Genomic DNA, 25,923 nt, shown 5'->3' with positions numbered 1-25,923 from the left:
TAATTACTAAGTCAAATTCAAGTTTAAAATGTGGTCTGTTACAGATTCTTCCAGTCCCCTTTTCTCAGTCCGGTCTGCTGGTACAGAAAATATATTGTGTTTTTCTTGAGGGGCCTCAATCATCTTGCCTTACTCATTAAACCCTGCCTTGGTTAGCATTAGTGATGGTCATTCCTTTAACCTGGTCCCCAGTTTAAACCCTGTATTAGTCTGTTTTCACACTGCTGTTAAGATACTACCCAAAACTGGGTCATTTATAAAAGAGAGGTTTAATTGATTCACAGTTCCACATGGCTGGGGAGGCCTCAGGAAACTTTACAATCATGGTGAAGGCGAAGGGGAAGCAAGGACTTTCTTCATATGATGGCAGGAGAGAGAAGTGACAGCAAATCGGGGAAAGCCCCTTATAAAACCACCAAATTTCACGAGAACTCACCATCACAAGAACAGCAGAGGGGAAACCACCTCCTTGATCCAATCACCTCTCTCTCTCGACATGTGGGGATTACAATTCAAGACGAGATTTGGGTGAGGACACAGAGCAAAACCATATCAGAGCCTTTACATCAATAAATGAAAAATAAATTTGATTATATTTCAAATATTATTGATATTATTCACCACGATGCTTATCAGTCTTTGTTTGAATAAGGCCATATTTTATTATGAATACTCAAGAAATTAAGATTAGAAAATAAAAAGTAGAAAGGGAAATGGAAGTGAGCAGGAACTTCTGCCATTTCCATCTGCACACCTTGATTTATTACATCCTGATTTATTAATGGCATTTTTCTTGGTTCAAATTTTTCACACCAATGAATAACCATATATATATATATTCTTAAATATGCAAGTATTTCTATAATTATTAGAAGTAGAATTGCTGGATCAAAGGGGCAAGTGCATCTAAACTTTAAATAGATGATGGCTTTTTTTCTGTCCAAATAAGTTATACTAAAAGGCAGATTTCCCAGAGACAATCACAACTACTTAAGCTCCCCAGATTGAGCCAGCAGGAGAGCAGCAGGAAAACAGATATTTTGAAAAAGTTCTTGAGATATTTGTGTTGGGTTTTCATGAAGATCAGAAAACCCTTTCGCTCCCAGTTGGCCTGGTGAGATTGGCATCTCATCTGCAGAAGAGGTGCATTTGTAGGCCCAACTTTTATCTTCTGGGTCTGCTTGTACATGTTGCACCTGGCCCTCCATTCGGAACAGCATGCTGAGGCTCTCCCGTTGACACAACTTTTGAAGGTAGAAACTTTCTAAGCCAGGCCTTTCAGACTTGGCTCCTTTAAATAAGGAACTGAGCAGAATGGGCTGTGACCAGTGATGTCATCCAAGGCAAGTGATTCTTTGACACACACAGATAAATGTCTCCTTAGAAACACACCCCTTGGAAAAGCAAAAACCAGCCTCCAGTTGAGGCATGTGCACAGTCAGCATGAGTTACAGGAACAGGGACGGTAAATTCATTTCTTTACTTACCACCTACTGAGTCAGGCTTACAGAGAGCCCTGGATTAACAAGCACTGTATGGCCAACAGAGGGCTTTTATGCCGCAAGATAAACATGTGCTTTCTCAGGTTATAGCATGTTCAGGATATCCTCCCAGTTCAGGGAACTCACTCAGCAAGGATTTGCCACTTCCTGTTGACTCAGGGGACCACACCAACATGCTTAGACTGATGACAACCTTGTTGCACCCAGAGGAAGACAGGATCACGTGTAAGGGTGAAACAGGGCTGTGAATGACTACACCCTGTACAACTGCAATAGTGTTTTCTCTGGTGAGAGCAAAGACATCAGAACCAATATGGGAGGCTACAAATTTCCACCTCTTGAATTCAACCCAATCCAGCCAGTGGAGCAAGCTGGTGTGTGTGTGTTGGGGGAAGCGGGGCGGGGAGGGGTGGTGGTGTATGTTGAGAATAAAAAAATGCAAAAATAGTCCCAGTGATGACTTTGACTCTCCTTTAATCCCATACCCAGGTACTTACTTCCTTGGATTTCCTCCATCCGCACATCTACTAACCTAGTTCAGTCTGCCCTGCCCAATATGGAAGCCACTAGTAACACGAGGCTATGTAAATTTAAATGGATTAAAATTAAGTAGAATTTAAAATTCTATTCTTCAGTCATACTGACCATATTTTGAATACTCAACAGCCACTTGTCACCCATGGCTATGATAATGGACAGCACAAATACAGAACATGCCCATCACTGCAGAAGGTTCTGTCAGGCAGTACTGATTTCCTGAGACCTTATGTATTTTGGTCTCTATGGTGGGCTCTGTCTTCTAGAAGCATGAAGCCCAGTAGAGAGACAGACATTAACCAAGAACTCTCTCAAATAAATCAGCAATAACAGTTTGGGATAGTGCTACAAAGGAAGGCCTGGGTTCTTGGAGAGAATACAGCATCAAGTATTTTTCTTGCCTACATAATCCCAGACAACTGCGTTAAGGAGTGAGGTTAGAGAGAAGGCCTGAAGAATCTGAAAGAATCACTTCCCACTAGAATGTGTGTATCTGTGGCATGGTGCAGGATGGGATCGGGATAAAGGCATTCAACACGCAGACAGAATAAGAAAGAGCAACAGAAAATAAGGGTCCAGAATTTCTCCGGGCTTTTCAGTCTCTGCTTTGTTTTCAACCTCAAACAGATTCTGCTGTCTGATTCATCCTGCCCCCGATACATCCCCAGGCTCCCAGTAGAAATAAGGTTTTACCCAAGATATTAATAACTCAGACTGGGAAAAATAAGGACTTTTAATTCCTAAAATGTAAATGAAATTCAAACTGCCATCCTCTGCACATCTCTAGGAAAATGTCAGGCTCAATTTGCCAACTGCCATCCTGCCTAAGGAGGAAAGGAGAGGACAGTGCACTTTTGCAGGCAGATCCAGGCGAACACAGAGAGAGAACCATGGAGTCTGCAGTGACCTATGGTACACAGATGAAGGAGAGGAAACATTAGGAAAAATCTGACTCCCGCTGGGCAGAGGAAAATAAGGACAGGAGAAAGGAAGCCAAACGCAAGTGAAATTAATTAAACAGAATATTTGTAGCAGGGCTCTAAAATTAGGCCGAGCTGGAAAAGTTTTCATCTGAACATCATTTGTGGAATTATCTTATGATTTACATGTTTCCTCCCCTAAACAGATGTTTTGAGAAAAAAATTGTAAAGGAAAGCCAGCATTTATAACAAAATTTCCAAATAATATGCTAGTTTGCTTAACTGAAAGAATAAATACAAGGGTAGAACTGAATGTTTAATTTTAATACACAAAAGGCTCAAGTTGGAAAACAGCTGCTATATAATGTTCCTTTCTAAAGCAGTCGAATGAAAATGAACTTCAAGCTTGCTGTGCTAATGACAGAAACAAATGATTAAAAGAAGATTCTTAAAATAATCCCAAACTTTGTTTTAATCATTGGTTTAGGAGAAATTTGCACAAGGAATTGTTGAGTGAGAAAAGAAGCAGATAAAAATGTGTGTCATTTTTAAAAAGCAAACAATGAGAAAAACCTACAAAAGTAAGTAGAAAGATTGTAAAAGATAGGTACCAGTTCCAGGCAATATGTAAAATACAATTCTATTTTGGTAAACATCAAACAAACAGAAGCCATATATTGTGTATGTTTGTGGAACTGGCTTATCAGTTATTTCTCTTTTATTGCATTTCCCATATTGTATTGGAGTTATGTGTATATAGTTGGTTTTTTCTGTGAAATCAAGTTTCTGCCCTCATCTCTGTATTTCCACTACCGGGTGACAATGTCTGGCACACAGGAAACATGGACTAAATTGTTGTTGCATGAACAACACCAACTAGACCAAATGGCATGATTGGGGGAGAGCTACACGGGAAGGAACAGGAGAGCATAGGGCTTAGGGTCAGAGAACAGTGACTAGGGCATGACGGGAGGTGGCCACATGGTTGTAAAGGCTCTTTATGTGACTCAGATTCTACACCAAATACAGGACTGACTCCATAATCTGCAGATCTCAGTGCAAAACAGTGACTACAGAATGACAAACCAGGTATGGGGCCCTTCTAAGCACAGGGGTCCTATACAAGTGCTCACGTTACATGCCTGTGGAGCCAGCCCTGCAGACAGGCACTAAAGGGTCCCTGATAGACTTTAAACAGGAACAAGCTGATGAGATTTAAGAAAGGTCTTTAAGAAAAATCACTGCAGGCTGGACATGGTGGCTCACGCCTATAATCCTAGCACTTTGGGAGGCTAAAGCAGGAGGATTGCTTGAACTCAGGAGTTCAAGACCAGCCTAGGCAACACGGCAAAGTTTTGTCTCTCCTAAAAAATAATAAGCCAGGTGTGGCGGCATGTGCCTATAGTTCCACTACTCAGGAGACACAGGTGGGAGGATCGCTTTTGTCCAGGAGTTAGAGGCCACAGTGAGCTGTGATGGTGCCACTGCACTCTAGCCTGGGTGACAGAGTGAGACCCTGTTTCAAAAAAATAATAATAATAAAAATAAATAAATAAATAAAAATATCTACAGACGCATTATAGATCACTGTTAGCAGGAGGCCTGGGAAAGCCTCTTAGAAGAAAATTGCACTAGCCATAATGATTAGAAGAGCCTGAACAAACCAGTCAGTAGCAATAGAGCTGGAGAGGTACAGAAGGGTCCAAGAGAAAACAAAGGAATTAGGAATCGTTATGCAAATTGCACTGTGATCGGGGATTTGGGAGGAAAGTTAAGAGCAGAGGAAAAGGAAGGACAGCAGACAGGAAACCAGGTGCAAGTGAAATGAATCACATAGAACACTTGTAACATGGCTCTAAAAATGGACAGGAAAAAGAACACTTGCAAGGTTCTTTCTCTGGCAACCAGGTAAATGAAGGTGCAACAGAGCCAGCCCACAGCTAGTATGCTCTTGAGAACAATAATAAAATGTGCAAAGCAGTAGCATGGATATTGCCACGAAAGAATAGAGAGAACACGTTAACAAGCTTGAAGGAGACAAACCATTTCCTTCAAAGAACCTGGGAGAAAAACAGGAATTTTCATATGGCAAAACTGGCACCTGTGCTGCCTCTCGAAATGCTATTGACTTTTGTAGAAAGCGTGGTGCAGAGAGGACAGGCCGGGAGTACAGTCAGGCACGCAGGGAGGAACAGGGCATGCAGAAGGAACAGCTGGTGTTCTGGATCAAAGCACTTCTGTGAGCCACGTGAGTCTTGTTTCCAGGTGATTAAAGTGGGGCATAAGGAAGTGAAGTGAATTTTCCAAGTCACAAAGAGAACTAGAAAATAATGCTGCCAGACTCCTTATCCAGGGTTTTCTCTAGCAGGCCACGTTTAAAATCTTCAGTCGTTTAGGCTGTGTTAAGAACCGACTGAATTGTCAAACTGGCAAATTCAACAGCACAGGTGCCAGGAGTTAAGACCACCAAGAATCTGAAGAGTAAACAGTTGGAAATGAGCTGAGCTCCAGAGTTACTTTATTCAGGGTAACAACAGGTTTCTGCCAAAGACTTGCCTCCTGACTTTTTAGATCAAGGTGAAATCACTGGGCCAAACGCATTGCACAAGTGCTCACAAATCCGTGGAAAGATTTTTCTCAAGTTATGCATGAACGCTCAGTATTGTCATGAGAAAGGGCTTGTTGCAACATTTGCTTCTTCCTTATTGATGAGCAGCTGTGGATGACAGAAACATAAGACTCAGAAGTTTCTGTCCCTCAGTCTCTCCAGTCCATTCTGGTTTAAGATGATTACACAGCGATTTTATATAACAAGAGGCAGTCGAATGGGAGAGACAAATGGTTTTATTTCTCAAATCAGTTTCATTAAGGATTACTCAAAGCATCATCTCATCTGTCTTTGCACAGTTTTATGTTCATTAGAGGCTGGAAGTGGGAAGTCATTTTTCATAAGGCTGATCTTTAACTAGTTAGCAATGCAACTGTTAACATGAGCACATCCTGTAAAACTGGACATCCATTATCTGGCCCTCCAGCCTTCGCTGCCCTGCATGTTTCCATTCATCATAGCAACCCCTTGGATAGCCCAGCTGTTGCTGCACCAGAGGCCTTCACAATGAAACCCCGACCCTGAGCAAGAAATGCTCAAGGCAACTACTTCCCAGGATCTTTCAAAAGGAGCCAAAGCCCCTATTCCTGGGAGGAGATACCTGTTACTAGGATGACCGTGTACTATATCATCCAAACACTTCTTACCATCTCCTGGAACTCTTTGGAGGGTACAAGAAGGTTTTATTAATAATTGAATCACATCAACAGATACAAATTAAACCTAAAAGAGAAAAACTAAAATGCATGTTCACTCTACCTCTTATCAATGTAGTTTCAAAGATCAGCCTGCAAACCTTTCCTGCTGGGATAAGCACCTTGCATCATATATGCAATATATGTTATATGTGTGTGTGTGTATATATATGCACATGTATATATGAGACAGGCAATATGTGTTCAATTTATGTTTACAAATATATGTTCACTGGAGGTAGAAATAAAATATATCAGTCAACTGACAACAGAAACTTTTTTTTTTTTTTGAGACAGGGTCTCACTTTGTTGGCCAGGCTGGGGTGCAGTGGTAAGATCACAGGTCACTGCAGCTTCAGCCTCCTAGACTCAAGGCATCCTCCCACATCAACCCCCCAAGTAACAGAATCTTATGTTGATGGTTTTTTTCTCCATAAGTTTGATTTAGTTGACTCTCAAAGAGAGTTCTTTGACTAAAAGTCAAAGGCACTTAAGTTCCAGGAAGAAATTACCCTAGCAAGTAAATATGTTTTATGCTAGCTCATTCCATTTATCATATCTAAAATTAAATATTAATTGAATAAATAAATGAGATGATCAGTTAATTTCATTAAATACTCATCTGGTTGCCTCTGATGTTCTCAAAATGTTATGTTGAAAAACAAATTGGCAGTGATCATAATTATGAGCACTTCAGTGTAGGAAAGGGGGAAGAAAATGACCATTTTAATACTACATGCTAGGCAGCATTCAAGACTCTTTTTATATAAGCTCTCAATTTTAATCCTCAAAACAATCCTACTAGAGAGGTGTTGTCATCCTGATCTCACAATTCAGAAAACAAAAGTTCAAGTTAGTTAAGAAATTAAACAGAACAATTGTGTGATTGTAATTCCATGTTTGTAATGTCCATATCCTTGGCTGTTTGATTCCACAACCCTATCCTTTTCCTATTTTTTTTTTTTTTTTTTTTGACAGAGTCTCACTCTGTCACCCAGGCTGGAGTGCAGTAGCGCAATCTCAGCTCACTGCAACCTCCGCCTCCCAGGTTCAAGTGATTCTCCTGCCTCAGCCTCCCAAGTAGCTGGGACTACAGGCGCCCACCACCACACCCGGCTAATTTTTGTATTTTTAGTAGAGATAGGGGTTTCACCATGTTGGCCAGGCTGGTCTCAAACTCCTGACCTCAAGTGAGCCGCCCACTTAGGCCTCCCAAAGTGCTGAGATTACAGGTGGGAGCTATCACGCCCAGCCCCTTTTTCCTTTTCCATAATAAATATTTACAACTATGTATTGATCACCAAAGTTTAAATTATTTGCATTCCTAGAGAATTAAAAATATTACAAAATAAGTATATTAGTCTATTCTCATGCTATTAACAAAGGCATACCCGAGAATGGGTAATTTATAAAGGAAAGAGGTTTAATGGATTCACAGCTCCACATGGCTGGGGAGACCTCACAATCATGGCGGAAGGAGAAGGAAGAGCAAAGGCATGTCTTACATGGCAGCAGGCAAGAGAGCGTGTCCATGGGAACTGCCCTTTGTAAAGCCATTGGATCTCATGAGACTTATTCTCTATCACAAGAATAGCCAGGAAAAACCTGCCCCCATGATTCAATTACCTCCCACTGGGTCCCTCCCACGACATGTGGGAATTATGGGAGCTACAATTCAAGATGAAATTTGGGTGGGGACACAGCCAAACCATATCAATAGGTAAGAGTATTAAGGTTATAGGAGGATAAAAATCAATTAAAATGCTCTATATAAAAATAAAACAAAAAAACTACTCATTATGTTAGGATCTTTTTTTTTTTTTTCCTTTCTTAGACAGTGTCTTGCTCAGTTGCCCAGGCTGGAGTGCAGTATTACAATCACAGCTCACTGCAGCCTCCACCTTCTGGACTCAAAGTGATCATTCCACCTCAACCTCCCCATTAGCTAAGACTATAGACTATAGTCATGCGCCACTGTGCTGAGCTAATGTTTATATTTCTGTAAAGACAAGGTCTCACCAGGCTGGTCTTGAACTCCTGGGCTCAAGCAATCTGCCCGCTGTGGCCTTCCAAAGTACTGGGATTATAGGCATGAGCTACCACCCCCAGCCTATGTTTGGGTCTTAAAAACGCATCTGTCTCAATCTTATTATAGTCTTGTTCATCAAAGAGTATATTAGGTGTGAGTTCCAAGGTGCTTTGCGGTGTCACTCACGTGCCCTGTTCTTTTGAGAGTTCCATCCGTGCATATCATATCAATGAGAAGAAATCATTTTCACAGCTCAAGAAATCTACTAATCAGTGAATGATGAGAAGAGTGGCCTTTTGAGGAGAACCAAAATTAAAATGGTCTCAATAGTGTCCCTGTGGATTTCTACAAAAACTTTTAATAAAAACAGCTAGAATTTCATCCCAGCTCAAAAGCTTTTGTTCTATGCCCTCAAGAACTTTAAATTTATTTTTTATTATTTACTATTAGTACTAAATATCAGAGTCTTGAAAATACTAAAAAAAATAAAAATAAAAAAACTGTCTTCCTTTCATTGCTTTCCCTTCTCAAATTCCTTTTTCAAATGTGTTTTGAGCTCAGTATTCCTCAGGCACACTTCTTTACAGTTATTGAAATGAGTGTTTCCCTGTGACAACGTTTAGCCACGAATGCCACAAGGCCACTAAGATTTAAGGCATGTTGCTGATTGGAAGTTCCTCTGAGTACCATCGCCCTTTCCTTATCTGTTGCAAACCCAGGGTAGGGAGACAGGGAACCAGCAATGTCAGAAGTAGCTGATATTTTGCATGGAGCTAAGGCTTCTGCTCATCATTTCTCCTCTAGGAAGCAGGAAGCCATTGAAATCCATCCCTAATGTGTCCCAAGTGTCCACCTGCTGAGGGCAGGATTGCACAAGCAACAATCTTTTGCTCATGAAGCCTAGGGAGCACTGTCCCAGGGTATCAATTGGCCCAAAGCTGGTCTCTTCCTACAGACCATGCAGCAAATCAGAAAATAAGAGGACTTGAAGCCAACAGCCCTGAGTTTCAATTCCAGTTCTGTATTTTAGGTCTGTATTTTATTGGTAATTAGTATCATAATTAACTGAGAAGGTTATTTAGATTTATTGAGCCTCTTTTTTGTAAAATGGACTATTCAAATACAACTGCAGAAAAACCAAACCCCCCAAAAAAACCATTGCTACTTAATACAAAAACCTAACTGCAGGCATTTCTACTTTGTGTGGTTGATGGAATAACCCATCACTCTCACCACCAAAACAAACACCCCAAATCCATGCTGGTATTAAAGAGAATGCTGGAATCTCTGTGTAGATGAGCTGCCAAGCCCACTTTGGGATATTAAAGGGTACAGAACTTGAGGACAGCTGAGTGACACTCCTCACAAGGTGACAGCAAGAATTAAGTGACTTAGCACAGAGGAAGCTTCTGGCTCACAACCCTTGTCCTTTTCTCAGACCTCTCCTCTGTCTCTCCCTTCCCTCTCATTTCTCATTTTGCTCACTCTGAAGGTCTCTTTGCCTCCCTTTTCTGGGCTCAAATGCCCAAGGGGAATAAAAATGTTCAACCTATTAATTTCTGATTTTCTAATCATCTACTGGACTGTTGGTCTCCTCTTGGAGATGTTGTAAAGACAAATTTATTTCCCCCATCTTCACAGAAGCCTTGAATTAATTGCAGATCCATAAACTTTATAAAATTTGCAGAAAAAAGCCTTCATATTTTAAGGAAGCCTATTGGCAGATGAAGAATAATGAACAGTTGTCTATCTCCTCACAGTTTGCAATGAGTTTTCTCATCCTTCTAACCTCCCTAATGTGATTTGATTCTTACAAGTACTCCAGTGATACAATATTATTGGTGGATCTCAGTCCTAGGTCCTTGCATGCAGCTTTCATTCCACTGCAATTGAAGTGGCATGTGTTTCTAGATACGCTCCACTTTTAGATCATACGCATTAGCCTCTCTAGCTCAATGGAAAACTGGAATAGAGTACAAAATTAGACAAAAACAAAAAACAGGAAGCAAAACGCTATGCATTTGAAGCATCTCCATTTGCCTTTCTGAGCCCCACTTGTAAATAGATCACATTTTCTCCTCTCCCTCCACCTCTGGTATCCTTACATGTCTGGCAATGCTGGGTTAGTCCACAATGAGTCTAACTGTGGGCATGAACTAGTGAGGCAGTGATTCTGAGAAAGTGCTCCCTCCTTGTTAAACCTTCTGGGAAAATACAACAGAATTTCCTGTTTGAGGTCAATGGCTTTATTTCCAAGGCTTTTCTGTCTTCTAGAGGTATGAGTTCACCTTCATCATATGAAATTTGCAATGGTTCCACAGGCATCCACAATAATCAGTTCAGGGTTAAGCTCTTGACCGGAGAAACCAAAGAAGCAGGAGGCCCTTTGGTAGTCTCAGAGAGCTCCAGATGTGGTTAGCATAAGAAGGCAAGCAACTGAACATTTGACAGCTATGCAAAAATCAAAGAATTCTTCTAGATGACAGAGAAGATGCCACAAAGTTTTTAAAATCTCATCTTGCTAAGCTGCTAAAGACAAACTGCAGAATGTATGCCCCTTGTGCCACTTACATCAATGTCTTTGAACTAGTAGTTTTTTCAGCTAAGGGAAAATGAAAAGCAGTTACCTGGCTCCATATGCAGTTGTGAACTCCTTCCTGACGACGGCCCATCAATTTCAGCATGCTTGGGGTGGCCTCGGCCTTTCCATCTAAGAGCAGGAAAATGCTGATGAACACTTGCAATGGTCATTCTGTCCTCTGCCTGAGCAGGCAAAGGCATTAGTCAATGCATTTGAAGTCTCTAGAATGGTTCAATGATCTGGTAATGGGAGCAGCTGAATAAATACAAACATACCCCCAAATGAATTCTTCTTAAGAAACTTTCTTCATCTGAGTTCATCAAAAAATAGGAATGTAAATTAGTACAACCTCTGTGGAAAACAGTATGACAATTTCTCAAATAACTAAAAGTAGATCTACCATTTGATCCAGCAATCCCACTACTGGGTATCTACCCAAAGGAAAAGAAATCACTATATAATAAAGATACCTGTACTTGTACGTTTATCACAGCACTATTCACAATAGCAAAGATTTGTGAGTGTTCAACAACAGATTATTGAATAAAGAAAATGTGATATCTGTCTACCTACCTACCCATATACTCTGGAATACTACTCAGCCATAAAAAATAATGAAACTGTATCTTTTACAGCAACATTGATGGAACCAGAGGTCATTTTCTTAAGTGAAATAACTCAGAAACAGAAAGCCAAATACCACATGTTCTCACATAGAATTGGGAGCTAAATAATGTGTATACATGGACCTAGAAAGTAGAAAGATAGGCACTGGAGACTCAGAAAGGTGGGAGGGTGTCAGGGGGGTGGTAGATGAGAAATTAATGGGTACCATGTACACTATTCAGGTGACGGTTACACTAAAAGCCCAGATTTCACCAAAATACAATATATCCACATAGCAAAACTACTTGTACTCTCTAAATCTATAAAAATAAAACAAAAATTAATTCATTAATTTTTTGAAAAGGTTAATAGATAGTAATTCAGGCCATATACTTACATTTTAGGCAAAGGATGTTTATGAAAACTGAAAAGAGTTGCTCTACAAACAATTGTCAGGGAGGCAGCCAGGAGGGAAGGGCAGAAAAAGGGGAAGAGAATGACACATTAAGTGTAATAAATATGCACAGGTTAACTTGTCCCTCTAGAATTGTACCTCTCTCTACCCCAGACAACACTGTGACCACCTGCAAGCATGCATGACTATATATGAGTGTCTGAGTACATCCTATGGGTCTGCATGTAGTGGTATGCATGCGGGATGAGGGAGCACATGTAATAGCACATAAGAGTGGGGTATGTAGGGGTGTGTACAGATGTGCAAGATGTGTATTTATGAAGGATGTGAGGGGTACATGAATAAGGGGTGGAGCCTGTGGCCATGGAGAGAGATTAGACAGAGAACATGTATGGGGGTATATGGGCTGTGTGTGTAAAATACAGAGGGGATATATTTATCAGGGTGGTAGATGCAGGTGTGTGCACATCAGATGGGAGGTGTGTGCATGGAGCTGTCTATATGTGCACATGGGGTACATGCATAATGTGAGGATATGTGTTTAGGGACTGTATGTGGGTATGGTGTATAAAAGCTGGGCGGAGTGTCTGCACAATCAAAGTGACATGTGAGATTCTCTGAATAGCAAATCAAGCTTTTCCTTTAGTGCAGCACCTTCAATGCAAGAGTGACTTCTTGCAGAGATGACTTCTTACAAAGAACTTCTTACAGAGATACAAAGCTCTTAGCATTCAGTCCCCTGGAGCTCCTGAACCCCAGCTACATGTGGAATTCCACACCTGTGTCTCCTTTGCTGGGACTCAGGGGACTGATTTGCTGTGACGTATGAGGCTAGAGACCTTCATTTCCCCACAGGACTGATTGGGGAAAAATATATCTGGATTAGAATGTCTGCTGATAAATCATCATGATCATCATGATCATCACCGCCACTGTCATCCTTCCCATGCACAGCACTTGGCAGTTTTCAAAATACATCCTCATACATCATCTCATTGCACTACTATATAGTAACTAAGCTAACAATGCATTGTCCTTTTTGAAAGGCTGATTCTATAATATAAAATCCAGCTGGCTGATAGATTCGTGCTCGTCAAGAAAAGACCGTCCACAATTAGCCTGAGGAGAACTCAAGACCTTCAAATCAAACATACAACCTCCATTTCTTAACCAAAGCTTCAATCTATTCACAGATCTTGTGTGTTTCTACTCTTGCATGAAAATTTAAGACAGCTTCCATTTCTGTACCTGTTCTATTACCCCACTAAAGTGCAAAATTGCAAACCCATAACACTTCTCTGGATGGCCAAGTAGATAAATATTACTTTTTTTGCTGCCAGTATGAAAATAGACTAAGTCGCCACGCTGCTAATGATAATAACACTAACAATGCCATGCCTCCAGGTTCCTGAATGGAACCCCACAGAGAACAATTTGTTCCATCATTTGTCTCAAGGATACAGCAGAAATGTTCATGGGCATCCACATTTCTCATTTTACTGAACTTCATTCCCAGGAAAGCAAAACTGGAATTACTCAAGAGCAGCAAATAACAGCAGCAATGGGGTAATTTGCATGCAAAGATATTGCCAGTGCACCAAACCTTTGATATTGAAGGCAGGATTCAGTCTCTTTAGAGAAGGGAGCCAATGGTATCTCATGGTTTCACATGGTATTTTTTTCAAACACGCTGTGTCTGGAGTTTGTTCCTTCCGGTGGGTTCAAGGTCTCACTGACTTCAAGAATGGAGCCACGGACCTTCGCAGTGAGTGTTACAGCTCTCAAAGGTGGTATGGACCCAAAGAGTGAGGGGTAGCAAGATTTATTGGAAAGAGCGAAACAACAAAGCTTCCAAACGTGGAAACGGACGCGACCCTGTTGTTGCTGCTGCTGGCTGGGGTGGCCAGCTTTTATTCCCTTATTTGTCCCCACCCATGTCCTGCTGATTGGTCCATTTTACAGAGTGCCAATTGGTCTGTTTTACAGAGTGCTGATTGGTCCATTTTACAAACCTCTAGCTAGCCACAGAGTGCTGATTGCTGCGTTTTTACAGAGCACTGATTGGCATATTTTACAAACCTCTAGCTAGCCACAGGGTGCTGATTGCTGCGTTTTTACAGAGCACTGATTGGTGCATTTTACAAACCTCTTGTAAGACAAAAAAGTTCTTCAAGTCTTCACCCGACCCAGAAGTCTAGCTGGCTTCACCTCTCAACAGGAGAAAGGAAAGTGTCTGTGAGGGGTGTACACTGCCTCTATTTGTGCAGTGAAGTTTTCTCAGACCGTAGTGGAGTAACAAGGTGAGAGTTTATTCAAACACTCAGAGAATTCAGTTCTCATTTTTTATGGTCCAGTGAGGTATGCATCCTTCTGAATGAGGAGTAGAGGTGACACATATCCCCATAACCTGCATCTCAAGTCTTCCATCCAAGTCTTCACTGGAAGGAGAGCAGCTCTGATACCTTGAGCCAAAGTGTTCAGTTTGCAGACCCAGTGCAGCTGCTGGCCAGCAAAATGTGGGCAAAAAATTCACCAAAGCCCATACATTCATGTCATCCATTCATTCATTCATCCCCTCAGCAAGCCTTTGTTGAGAGCCTGCAATGGCCAAGCATGGTTCTCAGAGTGAAGAATCCAGAGATGACTCTACCAGACTCTGCATACTCAAGGTCACAGTCTACAGACAATTCCACCAACAATTAACAAGCAGAGGTAAGTGCTTCAAATGCAGCCGAAGGAGCAAAGTTGGGGGCACCAGGTAGAGCCTTCCTGGGGCAGGTAGGGCCAGAGAGCTGAAGGCCCCTTGAAGTTATAACATTTGAGCTGAGTCATGAAAGATGAGCAGGAGCTGTCCTGGCAGATGGTCACAATTCTCCATCTGTAGAGCAAGTGCTTCCAGAATATCTACTTACGTGATCACCAGAGAGGGAAGGGGCTACGGAATGTTTGGCCCAATGTTTCACAGAGGAATCATTTAGAGCCCTGGCTTTGCAATGTCTCTTTTTAGACCTCTTAGAAGATGCTACATCACACCCACACACATCAATGGTGTGCTTTGCTTCTTCTTCCTAGAAAGCGGAGAGCAAATATCATGGGGGAAATGAAGTGAGATTTAGTCTGCTCTTTGAAAAATAATACTTTTTTTTTTTGGTCTATTGGTGCCCATCCCAAGGATGTACAGCTGCATAATTCTGTTAGGCTTTCCTGGGAAACAAAATCACCTAAGTCCCTGTGAAATCTTGCATTGAATTGCATTACATTACTTTCCAAGGGATTAAGCCCCATCCTGTTTACAGGGGCATACATCCTGTCAGTCCTACATTTTGCATCTGTTATTAAATTCACTACCCTGTGCCAGCTACAGTTCTAAACAGACACAGATCTACTTCAGATTTAGTGTGGATGACAGATATGCAGCAGCAAACTGCCATGCAGAGTACAGAAACCCAGAAATACATGGGAATTCCTTGCCTTCATCAGACCTAATTGGTTATCAAGATATTTACTCATAATGACCATAACATATGGGTACCTCTTAATTCTAAAAGATGGCATCAATGTCAAACTTCCCTGTGCTTGCACCCAGCTAAACCCTTCCATCCATCAAAGGCCAATTTAAATTCTCTTTAACAAGTCCTTTTTTTTTTTTTTTTTTTTTTTAGACAGAGTCTCGCTCTGTCACCCAGGCTGGAATGCAGCAGGGAGATCTCGGCTCACTGAAACCTCCGCCTCCTGGGTTCAAGCAATTGTCCTGCCTCAGCCTCTCGAGTAGCTGGGACTATAGGTGCGCACCACCACGCCAAGCTAATTTTTGTATTTTTAGTAGAGACAAGGTTTCACCATGTTGGCTAGGATGGTCTTGATCTCCTGACCTTGTGATCCACCCACCTCGGCCTCCGAAAGTGCTGGGATTACAGGCCTGAGCCACCACAACCACCCTCAACAAGTCCTTAATCTCCTTTTTTCCTAAATGCTCACAACACTGGAAATGTGTCATGCGAAGTCAGCTCTAAATTATATTCCCTATATTACTGTTGCCTATAAGGTGTCACCTTTACCTCACAAATACATTTGAAGCCCCCGAGCAAACAAAAACAAAACTATATTTTATAAAGCATCTATATACCACATGCTATTAAGAGTTGTTCTTCCTTATTTCTTTTTAAAATTTTTTTATTTTTAATATTTGTGGGTACATAATAGGTGTATATATGTATGGGGTATATGAGATGTTTTGATATAGGAATGTAATACATAATAATCACATTATGGAGAATAGGGTATCCATTCCCTCAAGTATTTATGCTTTGTGTTACAATCTAATTATACTCTTTTATTTATTTAAAAATATAAAATTAAATTATTATTGACTACTGTCACCCTGTTGTACTATCAAATACTAGGTCTTATTCATTCTTTCTCACTATTTTTTGTACCTATTAAGCATTTCCACCTTCTGATTTATAATGCCCTATTGCTTTTCTTTTTTTTTTTATATACTTTAAGTTCTGGGATACATGTGCAGAACGTGCAGGTTTGTTACATAGGTATACACGTGCCATGGTGGTTTGCTGCACCCATCAACCCATCATCTACATTACGTATTTCTCCTAATACTATCCCTCCCCTAGCCCCCCAGTGTCCCCCCAACCCCACGACGGGCCCCAGTGTGTGATGTTCCCTTCCCTGTGTCCAAGTGTTCTCATTGTTCAACTCCCACTTATGAGTGAGAACATGCGGTGTTTGGTTTTCTGTTCCCGTGTTAGTTTGCTGAGAATGATGGTTTCCAGCTTCATCCATGTCCCTGCAAAGGACATGAACTCATCCTTTTTATGGCTGCATAGTGTTCCATGGTGTACATGTGCCACATTTTCTTTATTCTATCATTGATGGGCATTTGGGTTGGTTCCAAGTCTCTGCTATTGTGAACAGTGCCGCAATAAACGTACATGCCCTGTTTCTATCTGGCCATTGGAGTTCCCCAGACAGATGTTCAAAGAAAACCATAATCTAAATACACCTAAAGTTGAAATCATCTTTCAACCCAAAGTCCTCTTTATTGGCTGCCTTATTTCTTTGAAATTCTGACTTTTCTTTCTGTTAGCCTGCCCGTGCTGACATAAGTCACATCATTATCTCTTTCTCTCTCTCCTCCCATCTCTCACATTCATTTCTTCCTTTCTACGATTAATGCCATTACATTGGTTCTGACCCTTGTAATCTCCCATCAAGACAACCACAGAACCTTCTAATTACTCTCCACTTAACCCTTCCCGTTCAAATCCAGGCACTCATGCAACTCTGTCATATTAAAATTCATGTACATCGGCCAGCCACGGTGGCTCACGCCTGTAATCCCAGGACTTTGGGAAGCCGAGGCGCACGGATCACGAGGTCAGGAGATCGAGACCATCCTAGCTAACATGGTGAAACCCCATCTCTACTAAAAATACAAAAAAAAAAAAATTAGCCAGGCTTGGTGGTGGGCGCCTGTAGTCCCAGCTACTCCGGAGGCTGAGGCAGGAGAATGGCATGAACCCGGGAGGCAGAGCTTGCGTGAACCGAGATCACACCACTGCACTCCAGCCTGGGTAACAGAGCGAGACTCCGTGTCAAAAAAAAAAAAAAAATTCATGTACATTACATGAATGCTGTCACTCCTGTGGCTACTCACTGTTCACTTCATAAAACACATAAATGTCTTCATCTGGGATAAAAAAAACCCTGCAAAATCTGGTGGCTATTTTTCTAGCCACATATTTTACTACCTCTCAGCATAAATTCCCTTTATTCTAGCAAAGCTATTTCTGCTGCCTGAACCTTTCCAAAGCCACACCTTAGCCCTGGCTATTACTTTTACACTTTAAAACTTTTTTCCAATTTTCATAATCTGGCTCTGTCTTCAAGGTGTATTCAACTGCTACATAATCTATGAACTCTTCCTAAATGAACTCCGTCAGGAATTAGGCATTGTGTTCTTTTCTGAGGGCATTTATAATTCAATGTGATTTTATAATGCACCCAATGCATTAAGGTACTGTGCTAAATATTGGAGGATTCATCTAGAAAGCTCAGTTTCCATGGAGTTAGAGTTCTAAAGCATATATTAATCAATTAATGTCATTAAAAATGTCCTTGATGGGAAGAAAGTCATGGCTCTTTATACTGAAAAGCACAATGAATAATAAGTAAACAGATTTATAAGTAGCTCATATGAAAAACATCCTAGTAAAACTTTGGAATTCCATGGGTAACAATAAAAGCATACAATTTTCAAAGATAAACAGAAGCCCCTTCAAAAGAAATCAATTTACACTCAGCTTTCCATCAACATCACCACACAATTACTACAAATATATTTGAAGTTTCAAGGGTAAATTGTTGGACCCATGAATTCTATATGAAAACTACCATGTATGTGAAAGATTTTTAAAAAGAAAATAGGGCCAGGTGCGGTGGCTCACGCCTGTAATCCCAGCACTTTGGGAGGCGGAGGCAGAGGATCACGAGGTCAGGAGATCAAGACCATCCTGGCCAACAGGGTGAAACCCCCTCTCTACTACAAATACAAAAATTAGCCGGGTGCGGTGGCACACGCCTGTAGTCCCAGCTACTTGGGAGGCTGAGGCAGAAGAACCACTTGAACCCGGGAGGCAGAGATTGCAGTGAGCCAAGATCGTGCCACTGCACTCCAGCCTGGCAACAGAGCAAGACTCTGTCTCAAAAAAAAAAAAAGAAAAAGAAAAGAAAATATATTTTGGTCATACAAGAATGTAGATGGCTTACCAAACCAGACCTTCTCTGAATCACTCAATGATACACTACAGAAATATAAAAAATTAATCACAGAATACAGATGACGAATACTCACAAAAAGTAATGATGGTTATTTCTAAACAATAGTTAATACATTCTCTTTAACAATTGATGAAAATATTTTTCACAACATGTTAGTGAGAATAAAAGAGATGGTATTTTAAAATTCTTTCAGTGGTTTAAGAGAAGTACAATGACTAAATGATTATAGAAAAGTACGAGTTTTTAACTGTGCATTATGCATTTAAACATAGCACCAAAAATAGATATTGAATCATAATTTCAAGCTAGAAGAGAAAGTTGGAACTAAGAAAACTCACTTAACTTCAAAACACAAACACACACACGAAGACCAATAAATATGAGAAAAGAAAATAAGAAAGCATTGCATAGACCAAGCATAAAATTTGAGGTCAGTAATAATAAATATAAATGGTTTAAACTTTCTTATTAACAATGAACGATCAGAAAATGTTTTAAAAGGGTTAAATTAAAACATAGTTTTATGATCTTAATGGGAGACATATCTAAAATAGAATAACATACAAAAATTAAAAATTATAAAGATGGAAGAAGATGAACCAAGTAAATTGAAAAATTGAACAAAAGGAAAATAGAAATGGCAAAACTTCATGTAGACCTAAATTGGTATAAAGTCAAAAGCAAAATCTGGAGCAAAGAGATATTTTGTAATGATAAAGTGTAAAATCCAAAACAATGTTATAATATCCTTGAACTCTATGTAATTAGCAATACAAAATCAAAATATTTAAGGTAAAAATTTTGAAGTGAAAGAGAAACTGAAAAATCTAGATTTGAAAATTCTTCCCTCTGTAAAAATAAATTTAAAAATATATAAATATAAGAAAGTTTAATTTTTTAGAACATATTTCTTTCTCTTTTTAAATTTGTATAAATTTAAGTAGCACAAGTGCAATTTTGTTACATGGATATATTGTGTAGTGGTCTAGGCTTTTAGTGTATCCATCACCCAAATAATGTACATTGTACCCATTAACTAATTTCTCATCATCCAGCTCTTCCTGCCACCCCCGTACCCTTCTGAGTCTCCAATGTCTATCACTCCACACTCTATACCCATGTGTACACATTATTTAGTTCCCACTTTTTCTTTTTTTTTTTTTGAGATGGAGTCTCACTCTGTTGCCCAGGCTGGAGTGCGGAGACGCGATCTCGGCTCACTGCAAACTCCGCCTCCCGGGTTCACGCCATTCTCCTGCCTCAGCCTCTGGAGTAGCTGGGACTACAGGCGTCCACCACCATGCCCGGCTAGTTTTTTTTGTATTTATAGTAGAGACGGGGTTTCACCGTGTTAGCCAGGATGGTCTTGATCTCCTGACCTCGTGATCCACCCGCCTCGGCCTCCCAAAGTGCTGGGATTACAGGCGTGAGCCACCGCGCCCAGCCATTTAGCTCCCACTTTTAAGTGAGAACCTACAGTATTTGATTTTCTGTTTCTGAGTTGTTTTACTTAAGGTAACATCCTCCAGTTCCATCCATGTTGCTGCAAGACATGATTTCATTCTTTTCATGGGTCAGATGTACTTCTTTATTTGTATATAGCTTATTTTCTTTATGCTATATGTCATCAAGAAGCGTGATCTAAATGTGTGCATGTGTGTGTGTATAGATATATATACGAGAGGGAAAAATGTTTATAAAACTTTTGACATAATAAACAAAACTGCTGGCTTTACCACACATGGACATTCCTAACTTCTGATAATTAGGTCCCAAAGAAGAGTCTCAAAAATCCCAAAGGGCTACATTCACTGGATCCAAAGTTAATAACAATAAGGGGATAACCAAAAATGCATCAGGTCATTTAAAAATTAGAAACAAACAAAGAAAACATATAAGAAGCCTTTTGGTAAAACAGGAAAACAGGAATAAAATGACATACTTAGAAATAAATGACTATGAAGGCAGTGCAGTTATAAACCTATCGGATGTGGCCGAAGTGTTATTCAGAGTAACTATGTTAGCGTACACACATCATATGTGTGCTCTGTTGTAGATCTTAAAACAAAAAAAAAAAATAGAGTAATTATTATAACCTTGAACTAATTGTTATAAAACGAGTAAGATAAAAATAAGAATTACATATTCAACACAAGCAGCTAGAAAAATGAACAGTAAGTTGAACCTAAGGATAGTAAAAGAAATAAATTAATAATTATTAAAATTTAGTTTAATTAAATAGGAAACAGAAACACTTGTTTACTAAAACTAAGAACTTCTTCTTTGGAAAATTTCTCCCTTTTGCCCCTCAAAATGAATAAATCTTTGGCACATATGTTAAGTAAAAAAGAGAGAAGATACAAAGAAATTAAACATGAAAACATAAATAAATATGAAAAATCTGAAGATTTTTTAAAATATGAAAAATAGCAAGTACAATATTTCAACAATAAATTTAAAATTTAAGTAAAACCAGCTAAACAAAAATAGGACATGTAATAAGTAAGAAAAGGAAACCTCAATAAACTTCAAAGAATAGACATCACACATACTATGTTCTCTGATTTTATTCAATAAATTAAAAATAAGTAACAAATAGAATGCTAATACAAATGCTACATTACAAATACATGGGACAGAGCTAAAGCAAAATTACAGGGAAATGTGTAGATATTACAAACTCCAAATTGGTATCTAAAAGAGAACTGGAAAAATTCAGCAACCTCATGTTTCTGAAGACCTTAGAAAGATATAGATTCTCCAAATATTAATTCCTAAATATAAAGCGATTCCAATCATGGTCCTCAAAGGATTTTTTTATGTAACTTGAGATAATTATTCTAACTTTTATCAATATACAAGTATCTTCCCAATATTTTTAAGTGATGAGAAGGATCCTTTCTACCAGATGTCAAAAAGTACTGAGAAGTCTTATAATTGAAATAATGTTGGATAGGTTTATCTATAAATGGAGAGAGGAGTGTTGCAGTTTGAAACATAAAAGTCTATACCATAGTCACTGGCGCTGTCCAACAAATATTTCTATTATGCCTCTTCTGTATGGGGCACCAGTGCATTGCCCCACCTGCCTTAAGGTTAGGTGTGATCACATGACTTACTTTTGCCAGTGAAATGTTAATACAAGGGACCTGTGTAATTTCCAGATAAGAAGCTTTAAGACTCCAGGCATCATGCACCATGTTCTCTGTCTGTCTCATCTAGTGACTGTCATTGACAGCCCTGACACCCTGGGTACCTCAGCAAGAATGGTGCCGAGCTCCCAGTCAACCCACAATGGATGTGTAACATGAGAGACAAATAAACCTTTTACCCTGTATGTCATTAAGCCAGGTTATTACTGTGACATAATTTGGTCTAGACTGAGAAATAAAGTGGATTTTTACCAGTTATCTTTAAAATTCCATATTCTCTTATGTGCTTGAATATTTCAGAAAAAATGCCTTTATGCACTCCTTCTTTTAAAAAGTCCTTACTAAAGGTTAATTAAGGGCAAAAGAAGATAACAGGAGGAGAGTACTTGCATGTTACTATAATAATTCCATCTTCTGAGTTTAATTTTTCACAATGTAGTTTATAATAAAACAGTGCTTTACAGAAATAAAGGATGTTGATAATCTGAGCGATTGAAAGAATAACTTCCTAAGAATCGCTTCTTAAATAAGCAATAATCCTATTTCCCACCCAAACTCTTTAATTTCTGGGGATTTTAATAGATGAATATTAGCTGCCCAGAAAGGGGATAAAGGATATCAAACACACAGAACTGCTCTTTCCCCCGTGGTGCCTCCAATAGGCAATGGGAACAGTTGTGAACAACCACTCCCCACCTTTGCTAAGCTCTCATCTCCAGAGCAAAAAGTCAAAGGGTCAAAGGCAATAGGTTCATAATCATGGCCAATTATCTATGGAAAATACATGAGAAAAATGGCCCACAATGGACCTGACCTCTGACCATTTGCTGAAACTTTGATTAGCAGAATTCTGAACATGTGTAACAGAAATCAGGGAAGTTTTTCTTTTCAGCACTAATCTCATTGGGAAACTATAAACAAATCAAGACCCCATGATTTGCACAGTGGATCTGGTTATCTTAAAACAAAATTTCTCCTTCTTGTAACTCTCATGAGACTGTTCTTTACTTTGTCAATATTCATATCTCAAGGCTATTGGTCCCAAACCAATTTGTTTGCAATCCAGCTAGGCGGTCATTACAATATAACTGAATGAGCCATAACACATTGATAGGAAATTTTATGACGTTCAAATATTGCTGCAACACATAGATCAACTGAAGGTAAATTCCACTCAATTGCTAAAATGGGCAAAGAAATCTAACGCACTTAATCGTGGCCCATTTATTTAGGTACAGTGACAAGACTGCTAGCTAGTCAAGCTCTCAGCACATGGCATAAGGATGGGAGGAAGTTGGAGCTTTCTAATCAGCATTCACATTCTGACTCAAGCATTTTTTGAGTTGTAAATCACTATATAAAATTTGTAGTTGTTACTGTTACTGTACAATAATCATCCGGAGTTTCAACTGTGAGAAATGGAAAACCAGGCTTGACAATTTCTTTAGGAGAATTCTCTAAGATTCTCTAAACAAGACAGTAAGACCATTTACAAGATTATTTCAGAAAAATTGGTTCCCTTTATTTATTTATCAGAGTTGATTCTAAAGCTGACATCATTTCTCTTTAGCCAGTCACCATGACTTCTCAGTTAATTAAGATAAGTTACCTCAAAAGCCTAGAGGGCAGCAAAGGTGCCCATGGCACAGGCACTAAACAAGATTAGAAAAATGAGTGTTCAGAATGGCCATTTAATACTGCAGTTACACTACAAAGAAAATGTTTTTGATTCCCAAGTGATATTACACAGATGTCTACATGGATAATAGATGGGGTAAAGAAAGCAGAAAGGACTACAATTAATGAAGTGGTTATCACAGAGACCCAGCTCTTTGACATTGGATCTGATCTTTCCCTGTGGCCAATGAGACTAAGGCAATGGGGGTAGAGTGGAAAGAGAGGGGACTAGGAGTCAGAGTCTACACTTGAGACCCTGAGCAAGACAGTTTACCCTCTTTATGCCTTGGTGCCCATCTATGAGATACAACACAACCTTGATCATAAGAGTAGTTATGTGGATTAGACAAGATAACATGCAAAATCCTTCATCAACTGCATAGCACTCTCCAAAGGATCATTTTTAGAAGTCATGCAATTTGCAACAAGGATCCAGTGAAATCTATGATGCAAATGTGAATCCTAATACAAAGATCTACTCTGCACCCTAGACAAAGCTAGGTTACACAACCATTCAGAAAGAGCAGATGAGTGAGAAAAAAACAAACTGAGTCCACTAAAAGCTGATGTAGACACTCAGGCTGCACTGTGCATGGGAAACAGCAAGCTCTGTTTTGCCTCCTGAAGTCAGAGCTGAATCCAACAGAGACCTGCCTTCCCTCTGTGAGCGCCAAGGTGCCCCAGCCCTCACAGGAAGTTTTTGGCCCCACTGGTTCTTATTGATTCTTTCCTAGTTCAAATTCATGTCTCTCATGTTTTCCTATTTCACATCTTACTGCTTTTGTGAATGATTTGGTTGGTAAATTATTCAGTAAAGCAACCATAAATTATTCTATTTTATCAGTCTTACAACCGCTGAAGGAAACTGTTCAAAGCATTTCTCTTGGCACTTGCTTGCTCTATACTTGCAGCCGTCTACCACCAAGCACAACCTTGCTATGGGTCATCAGCACAGGATATCTCCGAGATCTGTTCAGCTTCAGCCAGTTCCCACTGTGATATGAACCTCCAAAAAAATGGCCATGTTTGCAATAAGTGCCTTCCTTGGATGATAAACACATACTAGGGATGTCACCTTAGCAAGTCATTTAAACTTTCTTTGCCTCAGTTTCCTTCTCTTTAATATAAGAATAATAATAACATCTATCTCATAGAAATGTCAGGAGGATTAAATTATAATTATATTATAAAGGGCTTAGAGGCCGGGCACAGTGGCTCACGCCTGTAATCCCAGCACTTTGGGAGGCTGAGGCGGGCAGATCACATGGTCAAGAAATCGAGACCATCTTGGCCAACATGGTGAAACCTGTCTCTACTAAAAATACAAAAAATTAGCTGGGCGTGGTGGCACACACCTGTAGTCCCAGCTACTTGGGAGGCTGAGGCAGGACAATTGCTTGAACCCGAGGCAAAGGTTGCAGTGAGCTGTGATTGCATTCCAGCCTAGTGACAGAGTGAGCCTCCATCAAAAAAAAAAAAAAAAGCTCTTAGAAGACTGCCTAGTGTGGTGAGAGCTATATCAGTGTGTAAAAAAATGCATTATTTGTGGGGACAACCAATTATGAGCCTAGAATAACAAACTTTTAGGTGAAGATGAATATAAATTATATTTACATTGCTAAACAATATTACAAGGGTGATTGTACCTCTTCTGGATATATTTTTCCTGCAAGGCAAAAACATGCCTGCCTCTGGTATTCTCAATCCTTATTAATGATGTCACAATTTGCCCAGTTATCCCAGTTGGAATTCCAAGTCATTCTCAACAACTGTTCCTTCCTTACGTACATCTCAGTTGCTATCTCAAGTGCTATCAGATAGCACTTGTCACTTCTACCTAAAAAAAAGTCTCAAATTCTCTCTACTGAGTTCACCATTTTGAATAGGAATAGCAGGTTCTATACAAAACGGGTACTGGTCCTGTGGGGGAAGTGACAAAACCTTGGAGGTATTTATCAGCAGCACTGGAAACAAGAGGGTGGACAAAGGTTCAACATCTGGTCCAAAAGTCAAGGTTGGGATATGGAGATCTGCTGGAAATGAATGACTAAAAAAGCAGTAGCCTCATGTCAAGAGAACATCAGTAGTAACAAAAGTCAGCAAACAAAGGCTCAATGGAGTAAACACTCCCATTTATTTAGTAATCACCATGTGTCAGACACTGTTCTTAGTGCTTTTGATGTATAGTTTCATTCACCTCTCATATCTGCAGAGAGTGGTTGATGTTATTACTCTTATTTTTCAAATTAAGAAACTTAAGCATAGAGAGGTTTGGTATCTTGGCCAAGGTCTTATGGCCAATAAATGGTCACAATGGGTTTTGAATCCAGGCCTTTCTGGGTCCAAAGTTATAAGCCTCCATAATTATGTTCTATCTCCCCAAAAATAAAACCAACAGATGTG

The 25,923-nt window shown here is 39.7% G+C and overlaps 1 long non-coding RNA gene across 1 annotated transcript in view; it reads right to left on the bottom strand.

Annotated features, from left to right (window-relative positions):
- The window catches only part of LOC129050207 (uncharacterized), a 138,349-nt gene that overhangs the window by 52,538 nt on the left and 59,888 nt on the right, over positions 1-25,923 (bottom strand). The window contains exons 3-4 of the long non-coding RNA XR_008513792.1: positions 10,919-11,001; positions 437-559 (exon numbers count right to left, since the gene is read on the bottom strand). This is a non-coding gene — a long non-coding RNA (uncharacterized LOC129050207). The remainder of the gene's footprint in view (positions 1-436; positions 560-10,918; positions 11,002-25,923) is intronic.

Source organism: Pongo abelii, chromosome 16 (genome assembly GCF_028885655.2).
Source record: "Pongo abelii isolate AG06213 chromosome 16, NHGRI_mPonAbe1-v2.0_pri, whole genome shotgun sequence".
Lineage (NCBI taxonomy): Eukaryota > Metazoa > Chordata > Mammalia > Primates > Hominidae > Pongo > Pongo abelii.
The sequence above is the reverse complement of the archived record's forward strand: the minus strand, read 5'-3'. Positions and strand labels throughout refer to the sequence as shown.